Raw genomic sequence first — 17044 nt, 5'->3', positions numbered from 1 at the left:
TCAGGATTAAATTCAGAGAAAAAAAACACATTGCTCCCCCTTCCTGGTCAGCAGTCCATAGCAATGGTGCAGCCAGGTGAGAAAGCAGATCTTTTCCATCCTACATGATGATTGTCAAGGGGCATCATATACTTTTGAATAATCTGTTCAGATGCAGTCAGTGCCTTCATGGTTGCAGAGGATAAGGTTTCTAAGGACACTGCGCCTTTGACGAGGCCGGGTCACCCCTCCTGCCTTCCACGCCTGCCGCTGTCTCCTGCTGCCTGGCAGAGCGACCCAGCCGCCGCTGGGCCGCCCGGATCTCCCCTCCTGCTGCCACGCTTGCCCCCTGGTAGAGCCCGCCGTCCATAGTTCCCGCCGCTGCCTCCCTGCGGCCCCGCCCACCACCAGCCCATTCGCCGCCCCGCTCCCGCCACCCAGCTGACCCGCCCTCCCAGGCTCCTTACTTATGACGCCCCCAGAGCGACCGCGCAGTGGACGCGCGCAGCGGGAGCGCCGACTGAGCGCTGAAGGTGCGCCAAAGGTAAGCCCGTCTGCGCCCGTCCGCGCCTGGCCCGCGCCCAGCGCCAGGACCCCTGGCCCCTGCAGACCCCAGCTCACCCGCCGGACGTACGACGCCGCCACCCTCAACATACTCAACGCCGGCCGAATCCCAGGATGCTACCGAGCCACCCCGAGACGCACCCACGGACCCTTCTGCTGCAACGCCTGCAAGTTCACCTGCATCCGGACCAGCACTACTCCAGCACCGACCAAGAAGAGCAACAGCAGCAGCCACCTGAAATGCATCCTGCTCAACACCCGCTCCGTCCACAGACACGCCATCGAGCTCTGGAACCTGCTCGACACAACCTCACCAGACGTCGCCTTCCTCACGGAAACCTGGATGAACGCCTCTTCAGCGCCCGACATCGCCATCGCCATCCCAGACGGCTACAAGATCATCCGAAGGGACCGCATCAACCAGACCGGAGGAGGCATCGCCATCATCCACAGGAACACCATCCGCATCACGACCAACACCGACGACACCCTCGCACCCGCCGAGCACCTGCACTTCCAGGTCCACATCAACCCCAAGACAACCCTCCGAGGCACCCTCATCTACAGACCCCCGGGACCACGCACACAATTCAGCGAAGACATCGCCGACTTCATCAGCCCGCACGCCCTCCTCTCTGCTGACTACATCCTCCTTGGGGACCTCAACTTCCACCTGGAGAACAACGACCGCAACACCACCACCCTGCTGGACAACCTCGCAAACCTGGGACTCAAGCAGCTGGTCACCACCCCCACCCACTACGCCGGACACACACTCGACCCCGTCTTCTCATCCAGCAAGGACATCGCCTTCAGCCACGCCACCGGACTCCACTGGACGGACCACAGCTGCGTCCACTTCAGCTTCAGAAGGACCACGATCCACCACCACCAGCAACAGGTTGCACGCAGAAGCTGGAACAAGATCACAGCCGACCAGCTCGCGACCTCCCTGAGCATGAACCCTCCCACCAGCGCAACGAACCCAAACCAGGCGGCCACCAACCTCACGAAGTGGATCAGCAACTGCGCAGACGACCTCGCCCCTCTGAAGACCCCGCCTAGCAGACCCGGCAGCAAGAAAGCCCCATGGTTCACCGACGAACTCAAGAGCTCCAAGAAGAACTGCCGAGCCCTCGAGAGAACATGGCGCAGAGACCCAACACCGGACAACATGACTGCCCTCAAGCTCGCCACCCGAAAGCACCACCAACTCATTCACGCCACCAAGAAAACCGCATTCAAGGAACGACTGGACAACAACGCACACAATAGCAAGGAACATCGTTAAAGAGCTCTCCAACCCCAACGCCGGAAACAACGACATCACCCCTTCGCAAGACCTCTGCAACTCCCTCGCCTCCTACTTCCACAACAAGATCGCGGACATACACAACAGCTTCAGCACTCAACCGACGCACGCCATGACCGAACCACCGCCCCCCACCACCACCCTCCGCGCCTGGACCCCGATCAGCACCGAAGACACCGTCCGCACGATGAACTCCATCCACTCCGGATCTCCTACCGACCCCTGCCCTCACCACGTCTTCAACAAGGCCGACGCTGTCATAGCACCCCACCTGCGGGACATCATCAACACCTCCTTCGACACCGCTACCTTCCCGGAGAGCTGGAAGCACGCCAAACTCAGCGCTCTACTAAAGAAGCCATCAGCCGACCCCACCGACCTCAAGAACTACCGCCCCATCTCGCTGCTCCCGTTTCCTGCAAAAGTCATCGAGAAGACCGTCAACAAGCAGCTGGCCGCCTTCCTCGAGACGAACGGTTCCCTCGACCTCTCGCAGTCTGGCTTCCGGGCCAACCACAGCACCGAGACCGCCCTGATCGCAGCCACCGATGACATCCGAGCACTGCTTGACAACAGAGAAACAGCAGCCCTCATCCTCCTAGACCTCTCCGCGGCCTTCGACACTGTCTGCCACCGTACACTAGTGCAGCGACTCAGCAACGTCGGAATCCAGGAGAAGGCACTGGAGTGGATCATCTCCTTCCTCGCCGGAAGGACACAGAGAGTCCGCCTCCCCCCGTTCAGATCTGAAGCCACCAAAGTCATCTGCGGCGTTCCTCAAGGCTCCTCGCTCAGTCCAACCCTCTTCAACGTCTACATGAGCCCCCTCGCAGACATCGCACGCCAGCACAACCTCAGCATCATCTCCTATGCCGACGACACCCAGCTGATTCTCTCCCTCACCAACGACCCCGCCACCGCCAGAGCCAACCTTCACGAAGGGATGAAAGAAGTAGCCGAATGGATGAAGAACAGCCGCCTGAAACTGAACTCGGACAAGACGGAAGTCCTCATCTTGGGATCCTCACCCTCCGCCTGGGACGACTCCTGGTGGCCCCCCGCCCTAGGCAGCGCACCCAAACCAACAGACCACGCACGCAACCTGGGCTTCATCCTGGACTCCTCCCTCTCCATGACCAGACAAGTCAACGCCGTCTCCTCGTCGTGCTTCAACATCCTGCGCATGCTACGTAAGATCTTTCGGTGGATCCCCACCGAGACCAGGAAGACGGTCACACGGGCCCTCGTCACCAGCCGTCTGGACTACGGCAACTCCCTCTACGCCGGAACCACCGCCAAACTCCAGAAGAGACTCCAGCGAATCCAGAACGCCTGAGCACGACTCATCCTGGACATCCCCCGTCGCAGCCACATCTCTGGACACCTGAGAGACCTGCACTGGCTCCCGGTCAACAAGAGAATCACCTTCCGAGTCCTCACCCACGCACACAAAGCCCTACACAACCAAGGCCCAGGATACCTCAACAGCAGCCTCAACTTCTACACTCCCAAACGCCAGCTTCGATCGACCGGCCACACCCTCGCCGCCGTCCCCCGCATCCGAAGAGCCACCACAGGGGGACGGTCCTTCTCCTACCTCGCCGCCAAGACATGGAACTCCCTCCCGACCCACCTCTGCCTGACCCAGGACCACCTCGCCTTCAGGAAGCAACTCAAGACCTGGCTGTTCGAGCAGTAGCGGACCCCCCTCCCCCAGCGCCTTGAGACCCTCTGGGTGAGTAGTGCGCTATATAAATGCTTTGATTGATTGATTGATTGATTGACTGCAGATAGACTTGTTTCTTAGGGTAGTGCCACATGGTTTGCCCCTTTTCACTCCATAATCTTTATCTTCATAGGACCTATGTTTTTACCATCTGCTGCATTTCTTGTATGCAAATGACGCCAGAGACCCCCTCAACTTGAAGGGCGCTGTTGACAGATTGGCACTGGCCCTGGATTTCTAAGAATAAGGGACAGATGTATCAAGCTTTTTTCCCGTTTGCAAACCGGCCGATTCACAGAATCGGCAGAGTTAGTGGTAATATGCGAATTCTATGAAAATTCACTTTTTTGCATTTTTCAAGGTGCCATGTGGCGTACATACATGCCCTTAGGGCATGTATGTGCGCCACATGTGAACACATGCATATTCCAGGGGTGCAATAGTGTGTCCATTTGGCACCCTTGCACCCTTGAAATTGCATGCGCAATTTGCGAGTACCCATTGGGTACTCCCAAATTGCGCATGCAATTCCCATTCATTCCTACGGGCCTCTAGGCCCATAGGAATGAATGGAAGCCATTCCTTAATTGCGACTCACAATTTGCAAGTCGCAAATAAGGAATATGTAGGAATCGCAATTATTATTGCGAAACCTACATATGGAATTTTGCAATTCCATAATAGTAGTAGTAGTAGTATAACTCTTTATTCGATATAAAATATCATAAAAGTACGAGCATAATTAATTCATCAATAAAAGTCCATCATTATACAGCATATGACAATATAAAAGTAGGAAATAAAAAGGGAGTATGTACAGATAAAAGACCATAAAAACACTTCCTGATGTAGCAGAACAAAATACACATATATCTCTAAAGGCCTAGCTCTTGCTAGGCCTTGACAATTTGGTACGTATCAACCAGGCACACCCCAAGAATTTGGCTACCCAACTGACCATAGCAAGTGAAGAGGCATCAGTTAAGATAAAACGTAGCGCCACCCTATAGTCCACAAAAACCCACATTTCTGCAGATTGGACTAAGCCATTTCCTCTTTGCCGCCCTATAAACCGGGCACGCAAAGAGGAAATGGGGGATGGATTCATTGGGGGCGCAGCACCCGGGACAGTTGGCGGATGTTACGCTCTGGTTTTTCCAACCTGCTACCAAAGCGTTAAGCGGGAGGGTTCCAACCTAAGCTTCATATAGAGCATTCTGTCTCGTGGAGATTGTATAAAATCGAGATACTGCTCAGTTTTTGCATCAAGCTTGTGCTCCAGGAACTGATCAGTGAGGATCCCTCGGTTGGGATTTCGAGCTTCCTCTCCCTTCACCCAATCCCAGTAGGCTTTTTTAATGATTTGCTTTGCGGGTGGAATCTGGCTGGACCATGCATCCCCATATCCAATTTATGTGGCCAACTGCTTTAGTTTACAGATCCATTTGATCTTAATACCTGTATCTAAATTAATGATCTCATTCAGAGCAGCGGCATAGCTGGCCAATTCAGGGGTGCGTCTCAAGCGGACCCAAAAGAGCAGCGGGCGCAATCTTGCTATGTCCTTAATAGAGCGCTTGCCCAAATCCTTACGAAGTGGTATCAGAGGGGTGGAAGATGGAAGAGAGACCAGTCCTCTATAAAAATGGTTCTCGGATTTCTCCAGGTCACTGAGATTCTCGAACCCCCAAAGCTCCGCCCCGTATAGTGCTGAGGGTAGAGCTTTCCCATCGTAGACCACAAGGGCCGAGACTACTGGTCTACTGAAGGAAAGCTGCTGCTCTCTTAGAATTGCCCCCACCACCCTCTTATGGTTAAAGAGCATTTTAGCTAAATGACTGTTCCATTTCATCGTGTTGTTAATCCGGATGCCCAAATAATCAAAAGATTCTACAGTATCTAGTGGCATACCGTTAAGTGTGATGCCATTCCTAAGACGTTTAGATGGGGATAGTGTCATTAATTTTGTTTTGGTGGTATTAATCACTAAACCCCGTGCATCGCAAAACTGGCTGAACCTATCGAGCAGCTTTTGCAGGCCACTTGGGCTTTTTGACATCAAAAGGGTGTCATCGGCGAAGAGGAGGGTAGGGGATTTCTTCCCTGCCAAGGTTGGGGCATCTGATGGATCCTCTCTCAAGTGGTCAACCACCCCATTTATAAAAAGGGAAAACAAGTTTGGAGCCAGCACACAACCCTGGCGTACTCCCCTATTCACCGCCACCCTTTCTGTCAGCTGACCCTGATTGCCCCACCTGATTTTAGTGTAATTCCCCTCATGGAGGCGCTTGATAATATCAAGAATCAAAGGTGGAAAGCCCAAGTCGGACAGCACCTGCCAGAGTTTGGCACGAGGGACCAGGTCAAACGCGGTCTTAAGGTCGATGAAGGCCAAATATAGGCTGCCTTTCCCAATGACCACTACTTTCCAATGGATCATGTAGAACCGAAAGACCTGATCCATCGTGCCCACCCTCTGTCTGAATCCTGCCTGAAAGTGTGAGAGCACACTGACATCGTCCATCCACGACCTTACCCTCATAAGGAGGACCCTGCCAACCACCTTCTGTATTACGTCGATTAAACTAATCGGCCTGTAATTGGCAGGATCCTCCCTGTTCCCCTTTTTGAATATGGCTACCACTTCGGTACCCTTCCAACAATCCGGGACAGGGTGACCTCTAGCAATTAAATTCAATATGAGCAAGATGAAGTCAGCCCATAGTTTTGGTTCTTGGAGGAGGAGATCACCGGGGATGCCATCAGGGCCCGCCGTCTTTCCTGAAGCTAACCCTGTAATTGCAAGGGAGACCTCATTGAACTTAAAAAGATCAGATGGTCTAACAGCCTCAGAGATCACATCTAGTGAGAGATCCTCCAGAAATAGAGGGAGCTTCTCGCAGTTAGAAGATAAAGAACTATCGCCCTCGCTATACAGGCCAAGGAAATGTGTGTACCACTGCTGTTCCGTGATATGATTAGGCATCGGATCAGCGCCCTTTCGACTACCTTTGTCGATGAGTAATGTGGCATCTTTCAAAAGGGAGGCGGATTTAAGATCCTGTCAGTGCGCTTCTTCCCAAATGCGCTTGGCTTGCTCAATTGTCCTAGCATACTCTTTCCAGGCAGATCTGACAGAAGAAGTGTTGTTGCTTTGAAGGGCCACAGTTAACATGCGTCTCTTTACCCTACATGCACTTGAATACCACGGGTTGGAAGGCCTAGGGGTTTTTTTTTGCATGCAAGGCTCCGATATGGTAAAGAACATTCCCAACTTTTCAATAATTTCTTGGTAGAAATGTGGAAGGGGAGAGTTCTGTGCTCCCACAAAGGACTCTCTGAGCAGGTCAAGCTCTAAAAACTTCTGCTCTATGAGGTCTCTTATTTTACACAGTTTATCCTCCTCATGTGAGACCCTATGCCATTTAAGGCGTCGGTTGCAGTTAGAGGGCACCACTTCTTTTGTTGACAGTCTCGCTTCATTATGGGACCTGGAAACTGTCCAATTATTACTTAAAAGCATGCAAAGCGGGTTGTGGTCACTGTCCTGGGACGGTAAAATTTCCATATCCGCTAAATCGTGCCAGAGCCGTATATCCAGCAGGATATAGTCATTCCTTGACGGACAACTGGGCCTATTATATGTATTGGCCCCGCACAGATCGGAGCGTGTCCTACCATTTACAGCTCTTAAATTGTACTCCAATGTTAGGGCGCTCATTTGTATGGCCCTTTGGGTCCACTTCTTAATTGGGGCTAAACTAAGGGGGGGGGATTGCAAATTTAGTGTCCTGCCCGCCAATGCCCAAAACATCCTCAACACAGAGGGGTTCATAAGTACAATTGAAATCCCCTGCCACAGTAGATACTGAGTTGGGATTGATGCTAGACAACTCACTCTCTAATACTGCTATAGTTGAAGAAAATTGTACCCCTGGAGACCCTCTAGCATATACATTGAATATTTCCAAATTAAAACCATTTTTGGGGCCTTTCACCATCAGGTGTAAAATGTCATTTGAGGGGGTTGTGTGCATAATAGTTGACCAGTTTAGAGAGGAGTTTAGCCAGATATGGAGCCCCCCTGTAGGTCGACCTTTCCCTGATCTTATGGCTGGGATAAAGTAGGTGGCAAACCCAGATTTGTGGAGGGGTTCCAGACTCCAAGTCTCCTGAAACAGGCAAATGTCTTGACTATCTATGAAATTATTCCACTCTGGGAGCAACAGTTTTTTTTGCAACCCAGCAATGTTCCAGGAAAGAAAACGAATTGTCCCTGGACTGCTGCCCACAGATTGAATACCCTCACGTCGCTTATCAACTCTTCCCTCTCGGAGGGCCTAGTCCCCCATAGCTGGAAAGCGGCAGTGGTCAAAGGCCTACTAAAGAAACCTTCTCTAGACCCCCAGGACCTTTCCAACTACAGACCCATCTCCTTGCTCCCAGGAAACAGTAAGATCACGGAGAAGCTAGTGAACAAACAACTTTCACTATTCCTGGAGAGCAACAACTTACTCGGGGTCTCCCAGACAGGGTTCCGTCCAGGTCAGGGCACCGACATCGCCCTCCTGGCGGCTGTGGAGAAGGCTAGAAGCATTCTGGACACAGGAGGATCAGTGGCAGTGATCCTCCTGGACCTCAGTGCAGCCTTCGACACTGTGAACCATCTCACCCTAATCCAACGACTGGGAGAAATCGGAGTAAGGGGCACGGCCCTGAAGTGGCTAAAATCTTTCCTAGATGACCGCTCCTTTCAAGTCTGGGAGAACGGCAGCCACTCACCCGCAATCCCCCTCCGCTGTGGAGTACTGCAGGGCTCATCTCTTAGCCCGACGTTATTCAACGTGTATATGTCCCCGCTGGAGAAACTGGTCACTCCGTTCGGCGTATCGATCATCAATTACGCCGACGATACCCAGCTGGTGGTAACCCTCTCACACCCGCACCAATCTCCTTCTGACCTTCACAACTGTCTCACTAAAATCCACAGCTGGATGAACTCCTCAGCATTAAAATTAAACGGTTCTAAGACCGAGATCTTGCTGCTCGGGCATAAAGGGCCCTCCCTGCCGCCCCACCTCTGGCCTGACTGCCTGGGTGACCCCCCTGCACCCAAGGAAGAGGTCAAGAGCCTGGGCGTATGGCTCGAAAATGACCTGAGCTTTAGAACACAGGCAAAAAAGACGGCAGGAATCTGCTTCGGACTTCTCAGGGCCTGTAGAAAGATCTTCCCCCTGCTCCCCGCGACCGCCAAGAAACTTCTGATTCAGGGCCTTATCCTGGCAAGGCTTGACTACTGCAACGCAATCTATCTGGGAGCTCCCGAAGCCACTCTCAACACCCTGCAGAAAATTCAAAACACCGCGGCCCGCCTACTCACTGACACCCCCGCCAGATCATCGGCAAAACCAGCCCTCAAGCTTCTCCATTGGCTCCCAGTCAGAGAACGGATCGCTTTCAAGGCTCTCTGTCTGGCTCACAAGACTCTTTATAACAACGGCCCTCCCCTCCTCAAGGAATTCATCATCCCCTACAAAACGAAAAGGGCCCTCCGTTCCAGCGGAGAGAACCTCATCACAGCCCCCAGAGTTAATAAAGCTAGGTCCGGAGGCCGCCGCTTCTCGGTCCACACGGCTAAACACTGGAACAACCTCCCCCGGAGACTGAGAACTGAACCTAATCTCCTTCAGTTTAGGAAGGCACTGAAGACTCTTCTCTTCCCTTACCCTTAACCCCCTCCCCTGCTGACCCCCCCTTGAGTTCAGGTCTAGCGCTGGGATGCTCTAGGGTTACTACGCGCTCTACAAAACTTTTAAATAAATAATAAATAAATAAACTTGTATGCCTAATGCAGTCAACCATTGGATTCCCCCGCTTCGCTCTCCCTACCCCCCTTATATTTGGACAGGAGGCTACATCGTCTTTCCCCCCCCCCCTTTATTTTGGTACAAAGGACTGATGGCAAAATTGTGTCTAGTCAGTCGACTGTACTCAGACCGGACTCTGTTCCTTCCCCATCTAATGTCCATAATGGGGAATTAAGAAACTGGATTGCCATAATAGCGAATCTGTAAAATTCGCTATTGTGGAATCGCAAAATCCAATATTTACACATCTGGCCCTTAGTTCTGAACTAAATACTTCTAAGGTGGAACTAATGCTAATTTGCATATGGCCAATCGTTGGGCTTCTAAGTTATGGTGCTGTTGACTAAGTTAGACATCTTGGTACAACAACAAAGCCTGAGTTCACTATGGAGAAACAGATAGTGGTAGTTACTAAATCATGCTGTTTTTTTAAATTACTATGTTGAGTCTTTTAGTTTTTTCTTTCCTTCAGTGAATTACTGGAACTGACAATTCAGTACAGTCCTTCTTAGATTGTATTAACTTACCACATCCATGTCTTCCCAATAAGATTAGAGTAAGGCTTCAACTCATCCAGACTTGTTCAATTAGAACCTTATTATGGTTAAAGAATTGTGATTGTGTTTCAAATTTTCTGATGCCGCTTTACTGCAAAACATCTTACTTTATGCATTCTCTAAGTCCGATATTTTGAGTAAACATTGGTGTATGTTTCTGGTAAAAATCTAAGCTCTATGAGCCATTTGGTACTTGAAGGGGCATATTCTCAAGAACGTGTGATAACCATCGCTAAAGTTACTTAACGCAACCTACAACATCGCAGGAAATTGACACCGTGTTAACCAAGTATTCACAACACTGCGGTACCATGCGATAGTCACCAGATAACGCGCCAAATGGCCGCATTAAAATCAACGCCACGCCACAAAAATGTGAAACACGGATGCCTAAAAAGCTGCGATGTGGCCAAGCGCAATACAAAAAGCTGCGAAATCCAGCTACAGGCCTGCAAATTCCACGCGTCTGGTGAGAAAATGCACTATAAAAGCAGAACAAGAAAAACACACCAGGAACAATCCAAAGTGTGCAGCACCATGGATGCACCCTGACCCAGCGCAGAGGCCAACGCGAAACCCACAAGCCCCACAGACCACCAAGGTACAACGGGGTCGGGGAAGGCCAGGGAGAAGAGGCAGAGGAAGACAGGGTGCAGTCTGCAGCAAAACCAGATCAGTGTCACAGAGGTGACAGAACACTACCATTAACTGACCCACAACTAGAGCACCTGGAATGCATTCGGAGTGCCAAGGAGGTCAATCGAGGAGGCCAAGAGGCGCTGGCATGATGTGAGAACCTAAATCAGGCACCAACCCGCCGCAAACAGGAAGGCTGCAACAGCGACAGGAGGCGGCAGTCCTGCACCACAGGAGAAGCTGGAGGAATGCTAGGCCACAGTCATCAGTGTGGAGATGGTGCAAGGAGTAGGGAGTACGGACACAGCCGAAGAGGACCGGACACAACATCAACAGGGTGAGTAACGAGCAGCGACTGGGGGGCAGGGGAGAGATGGGCACAACGGCACACATGCCCAACGAGGAGTAGCACACTGCACACCCACAATTACCCGGGATCATGTCCCTGATCCCCTTGGCACACTGCAGCACACACACATAGCAAGAACAGCACCCTCACATTGACGACAAAATGGTACAATGCGAAAAGCTGACACTGCAGAATAGAGGACACAACTGGCCCCCCACATGCACAGAAACATACCTACTACCTCTGACAGAGCAGGAAACGGTGCAATGGAAAAGCACGCGTACGACCTCACATCTGTCATGTAGTCCAAATGTACACTGTCCCGCAGCAGTACTCAGCACCTCCCAAACAGTCACAATGTACATTGTCAAACAGTCTGCATGTAAACCAGAACAATGTGCCAATATACATGTCAACACAATGGCAACATGCATCTCCCCTTCACATTGCAGAGGGGCACACAACACCTCCAGCAGAGCACAGACAAGCACACATCTGTGATGCTGGTGAAGACCACCGCACCTTCAACACCGACACCCTACAACAGCCCATGGACATCCCACATAACCCACCACCAGGACCTGGACAGCCAAGCTACTCAGAGGAGAACACAGAGCCTGCAAAAGACCACACAGCAGGAAGCACCCGCAAGCACAGCTGGCTCATGACACTTCACCCACCCACCCATGGCACCCCAATGCCATGTGTCGGCACGCCAAAAGGAGGTGGCCGACCAGGTGTGGGTGGGGTCCGAACCCATGGAAGGCGAACTAGATCACATACGTTGGTGTCTATTACCCTTCAGGGACCACCTACACCCCACAAAGCAGACCCACACTGCCATAGTCACATGCAGATGCACATTTGCAGTACAGAGCCATACCCAGGGACACGCAAATAGTAGCCACACACCCACATTGGCTCTGCGTATGACGGCACAGGCCACTCCCCTTACGAATTGAGTGGGTAACGACAAAGCTACATGTCCAAGCTCTAACCCTCTGCCTGCGGGGACATGTCTGCATCCGCTGTACACAGCACAATGCAATTTCTTAGGGCCCAGGGCCCTCATGCATACAACAAGACCACAGGGACAAACGCATATCTCATGTTGAACTGGCTACGGGCACGTGCACCCGGCCCCTTTATTGGCAGGGCCTCATGTACAGTGACTCCTGTGCTGGATGTGTGTGTGGTGAGTGTAAGCCAGCACACACGGAATGCTTGGTGCTGGCAACCACTTGAACAGTGGACACCAGTGCAATGGAAACTGAAAATACCTGCATAACAGAGTCAACTACTGAGCAACATGGAGGGAGCCAGAGAAAGTCCAGAGGACACCCAACATGCAAACAGAAGTGTCCGTGAGTTGCAGTGCACTGTGGTTGGGACACTTGAGATGAGCGCGCTCATGTGAAGAGAAAGTCTTAGATTGTGTTCCTTCAAGATATTCCTGATGCAGATGCAGTGGGGTGTGTTAGACCTGCATCATCTTCCTCATCAACGTCCCAGGTCTCCCACACTGCTTGAGATGACATTGCTGTGCAACCTCTCCACAGCACAAAACTCAATCAGTAACGTACGATGGCTTGCGGTGCACTGAGTTAGTGGCACCTGGAGTGCTGAGCAGGGCATCAGGCCGATGATGGCATCCACGACAGGTGTGAGCAACTCCATTAGTCTGTCAGGACCACCGTTTTGACTCTGGCAGATGGCAGTTTGGAGGTGGTCCTTGCAGTGGTGGCCTGTGCCTCCTGCGGTGATGCGATGTCCGGGCCAGTCAGGACTCGATTTGATGTGTGGGCCCTGGTGGGACGCAGTTGAGGCCGGAGGCTGCGGACAGCGCATGGCCACAGACACATGGCATTGATGACCCCAAGGCCATCGCCTCAGAGGCCATTCAATATCTCAGAAGAATGTGTCCAGGACCTGAGCAGCACAGAGTTAGTGGCCCCGGATGCACTGCGGCTGGCACAGGCACCCAGCCACAGGAAGGTGACTTGCAATGCAGTCAGATGGGCCATGCGACCTGAGCGAGTCCTCATCAATGTCCGAGGTGTATGTTGCAGAAGGTTGTGGGGGACAGTGGAAGCTGTCCTCCAGGGCATGATGCAGAGGGTGGAAGCTGTCCGGAAGCAGCAAATGGAGGAGTGGAATGCCAGGGCATTGTTAACCCACAAAGTCAGTATCACCGACATGATGGCGACGACAACCCCAAATCCATGGACTCAGTCGCCACCAAAGTCCAACCAGAAAGTGTCCATGGGTCTCGGGGAACAGACTTAGTGGCACCGAGGCTGAAAGGGGATGCAATCTGCGATGAGGCCTGTATAATGACATCAAGTCAGCCATAAATAAATCAAGGCTGAATTCAAAATTGTGTGTGACCTACTCGACCGCAGTGTAGGCCGGAGGCAGCGGTCAGCAAGGGCCAGACGTGTTTCAGCAAGCCCCTTCTGGAACTTTAACACACGACGTTGAGATGACATTTGGGGGGGACTTGTGGTTGACGGAGGCAAAAGCACCAGAGCCGAGCGGGTGTTCAGTCAGCGACGATGACGTGTCCTGCCTGGTACGTACTGGAGTGGAATGGCGTGAGGCCTGCTGGACCACAATGTAGGCCGGTGGCGTAGTCATCAAGGGCCCACAGAGACGTATGGTTGGGAGGCCAGGCACATACTTGGTGTCACCACATCAAAGGGAGTACAGTGAAATAAACTCTTCGTTAATGTGCGTACTCGATAATGTATGATCAAGACTCAGTTCCAAATGTGTGACCTACTTGTCCGTAGTGTAGGCCGGAAGCAGTAGTCAGCAGGGGACAGCAGCCATGTGTCGTGAGCATGCCATGCACAGAGTTGGCGGCACCACGTAGAAGGGAGTACACTGATGTAAAATCTGCAATTAACATATGTACTCTGCCATCGTGTAATCAAGACTCAGTTCCAAATGTGTGACCTACTTATGTAGGATGGAGGCAGCAGTAGAGTACATCAACGAGAAAGGACTAAAGCGGACCTGTGGTGTGGAGGCTGTGATGGTCTGAGGAGGCTGCCAGGGTCGCGGGCCTCGGGCTTGGAGCTTGCGCCGGCACGTGGTGGGCCCTCCTTGACACACGCCGGTGTCAGCAGGTGATCAGTGTGACCTGGCTGCGCAGGGGAGGGCCTGACGGGTTCGGGATCCAGCGGGCCGGGGTACAGCAGGTGCACAGGATCGCAGGCAAATCCGCTCATGAGGACGGCGTCGGCCTCGTGGTGAGGTGAAATGCACTGCCCTGGCCAACCCACTCCGCTCACACTTACGGGGGGGACGTAACAGGCAACATTTCCACGAACTCCACCACTGGTTGGGGTGACATGGTTGCGTCCACTGTCCACTACACTCCTTACACCAGCGGTGTATGTCGCCATGGATAAGGGTGTGTTCTGCATACTGCGGTATGTCCAGCACATCGCCGCCACTCTTGGCATTGTGTACTTTCCCATTCATAGTTCTCCTGCCTCTTTCACACATGCCTGGTTCCCACCTCTCCCCACCTCTCCCCACATTCCGCTATTGTGTGACTGGGGTGCCATGCCGTTGATGGCTCATGTTCACGGCTTGCCCAGGTTAACATTGTAAGTTGTTCTGTCGTGTCTGGTGGGTGGGCATGTTGTTTTGCATGTTGTATGTGATTTTGTGATGTGTGCATTGCCAGAGTTGTGAGTTGCATGGTTGTGGAGTTGAGGTGTGTGGGGTGCTCATCTGGGTCTTGCCAAGGGGCTGTGCATTTCCCTTTGTGCCATCCTAGGAGAGCGGGTTGAAGTTGGACTGTTGGAGGATGATGGAATTATGCACACTGGCTGGGTATTTGGCGACGACATTGGTGGAGATTCCACAGTGTTCTTATGTTGCCTGCACATTGATGTGAGACGTGTGCTTTCTGTTGCACTGATTGTGTGCTGTGTCACCAGGGGGCACAGGTATTACATGTGTGCTGGCGATCGCCCCCAACACGCGCATGCATCCAGCTATGGCGTATGGTCCTTGCTTGGTCTCTAGCGGATCCTGTGCATTGTGTTGGATGTATAGGGACTGGGGTACCAGGCTGATGGTGATGTCCAGGACAGGTGTGAGGGACTTGGATGTGGCTGGCTGTAAGACTCCTCCGACTCTGGCGGGTGTTGGTTGGGGGGTGCCAGAGGCCAACAGGTGCAGCACAGCCAGCAGCTTTGTGTGGGGTGGGATGTTGGTTCCTTCAGCTTGTTGGGCGATGATGGTCAGGATACGTAGGATGGCTGTCCTTTTGGGCCTGCAGTGGGCAATGACATTGTCAGGTGTTGGGTCTGTGAGGCTGGTGCGTTTCCTGGGGGTACACTGTCTTTGTCTGCGCTGCCTCTGTGGTGGTCCGGGGGGGCTTTTGGGGGTTGGGCTCTTGGGGGTGGTGGCGGTGGGTGTTGTGGCCCTCTTGGGTGTCCGGCACGCATGTTCAGTGGCTCCATGGTATCTGTTGTTCTTCAAGTGTGGCTTTGGGCTGGGCTCGCTTTTGTGGTGCAGGCTGTGGTCCGACTTTGCACCAGGTCTGAGCAGGTGTTAGTTTCTTGGTGCTAACGGGCCTTATCGCATGTTTTGTGTTCTTATCGCCGATGTGGCTGGTCTTTGTGAATGTTGTGGAGTGGTGTTGTCGTGGCTTTTTGCTTGGGAATGCCTACTCTGCATCTCATTAGCGATAGTTGCCGGGGTCATCTGTGGCATGTTTTTTGAGGATGCTATCGCAGGAAAACTGGTGCTATCGGCTGTTAGCACCAGCTTGTGAATGGGGTGGTAAGTTTATCGCAAATTTGGCTGCGTTAAGGTGCCGATAACTCAGCGATAGCTCCTTGAGAATATGGCTCAAAGTTCCTACATATAATTTCAAGTTCAAGATCTGGGTTGATCGGGCCTTCTGTTTCCAAGGTGCTCCTTTGTGGAATTCTATTTGCGCTGAGCCAGTTCATCCTAGGTTTCGTGAAAGACTGAAAACGTGGCTCTTTACAACCTAAACACATAGCCTGATGGAAATTATTATTTTTTTTTTTTTTTTTGTTTTTAAAAGTTTTTATTGAACAATAATTCGATTACAAGCACGGGCCTACAACCACCAGGGCCGGCCGCTAAGGACAGAATGAAATATACATTTATCAAAGCTGCAGTCGGTTCCCGGGGCTCGGCCCCGTAGTGACTCCGGATAGTTCTAAAGGAACAGGAGACTTAAATCCAACAAACACAAAAAACTAAAAGAAAAACAAAAGGCGAGGCATAAAGACAAACAGTGCAGGTCAGGCTTCCTCCGGGGAACTCCAGTTCAGACCATTAAGCAGCACGCGAAAGGAAGGAGTACCGGGAGGCTGGGGACGGGGGGGGGGGGCCAAGGGAACTGAACGTCCATATGTAGTCATTCCAAAAGGTGCCCGGAACCGTCAAGGGTCAGGGGGACATGGCGATATCGGTGTCCACCAGGGGGGGCGTACAGATACCCCCGCGATATGCATTCCATTGCCCCCAGATTCTGCCCCATGCCCCCGGCTTACAACGGGCAACATACACAGTCTTCTCCCTGAACATACACCAGTCCATATTCTCCTTCCATACTGACACGGTGGGCGGCCGCTGGGCACCCCAAAGCTGCGCTATATCTCTCTTGGCAATCATGTTCCCCAGGGCCGCCCACCGAGTCTGAGCCGCGCTATAATCATTGGGCTCCCACACATTCAGGACACAGCGACGCACCTCCGGCAGCAGCACAACCCCAGTGACCTGTCCCATAACCGTATGTACCCGGCGCCAGTAGTCCGCCACCTCGCGGCACTCCCACAGGATATGGAGAAAGGTGGCGCTGAGCCCACAACCCCGCTTACAGAGCCCATCGTCGGAATATCCCATCGAGACCAAGCGAGGACCCGTCACATACACCCGGTGAAGAATCTTAAGCTGTACCAACCGGAGACGGGCTGGAATGGCGACCTCCTTGGGGGACGACAGTGCAGACTGCCAGTCCTCGTCGTCCAATTCCACCCCATCCCCCGTCCAAGCCTC

This window comes from Triturus cristatus, chromosome 1_2 (genome assembly GCF_964204655.1).
Source record: "Triturus cristatus chromosome 1_2, aTriCri1.1, whole genome shotgun sequence".
NCBI classification, from domain to species: Eukaryota; Metazoa; Chordata; class Amphibia; order Caudata; family Salamandridae; genus Triturus; species Triturus cristatus.
This window is presented reverse-complemented; position numbering follows the sequence as displayed.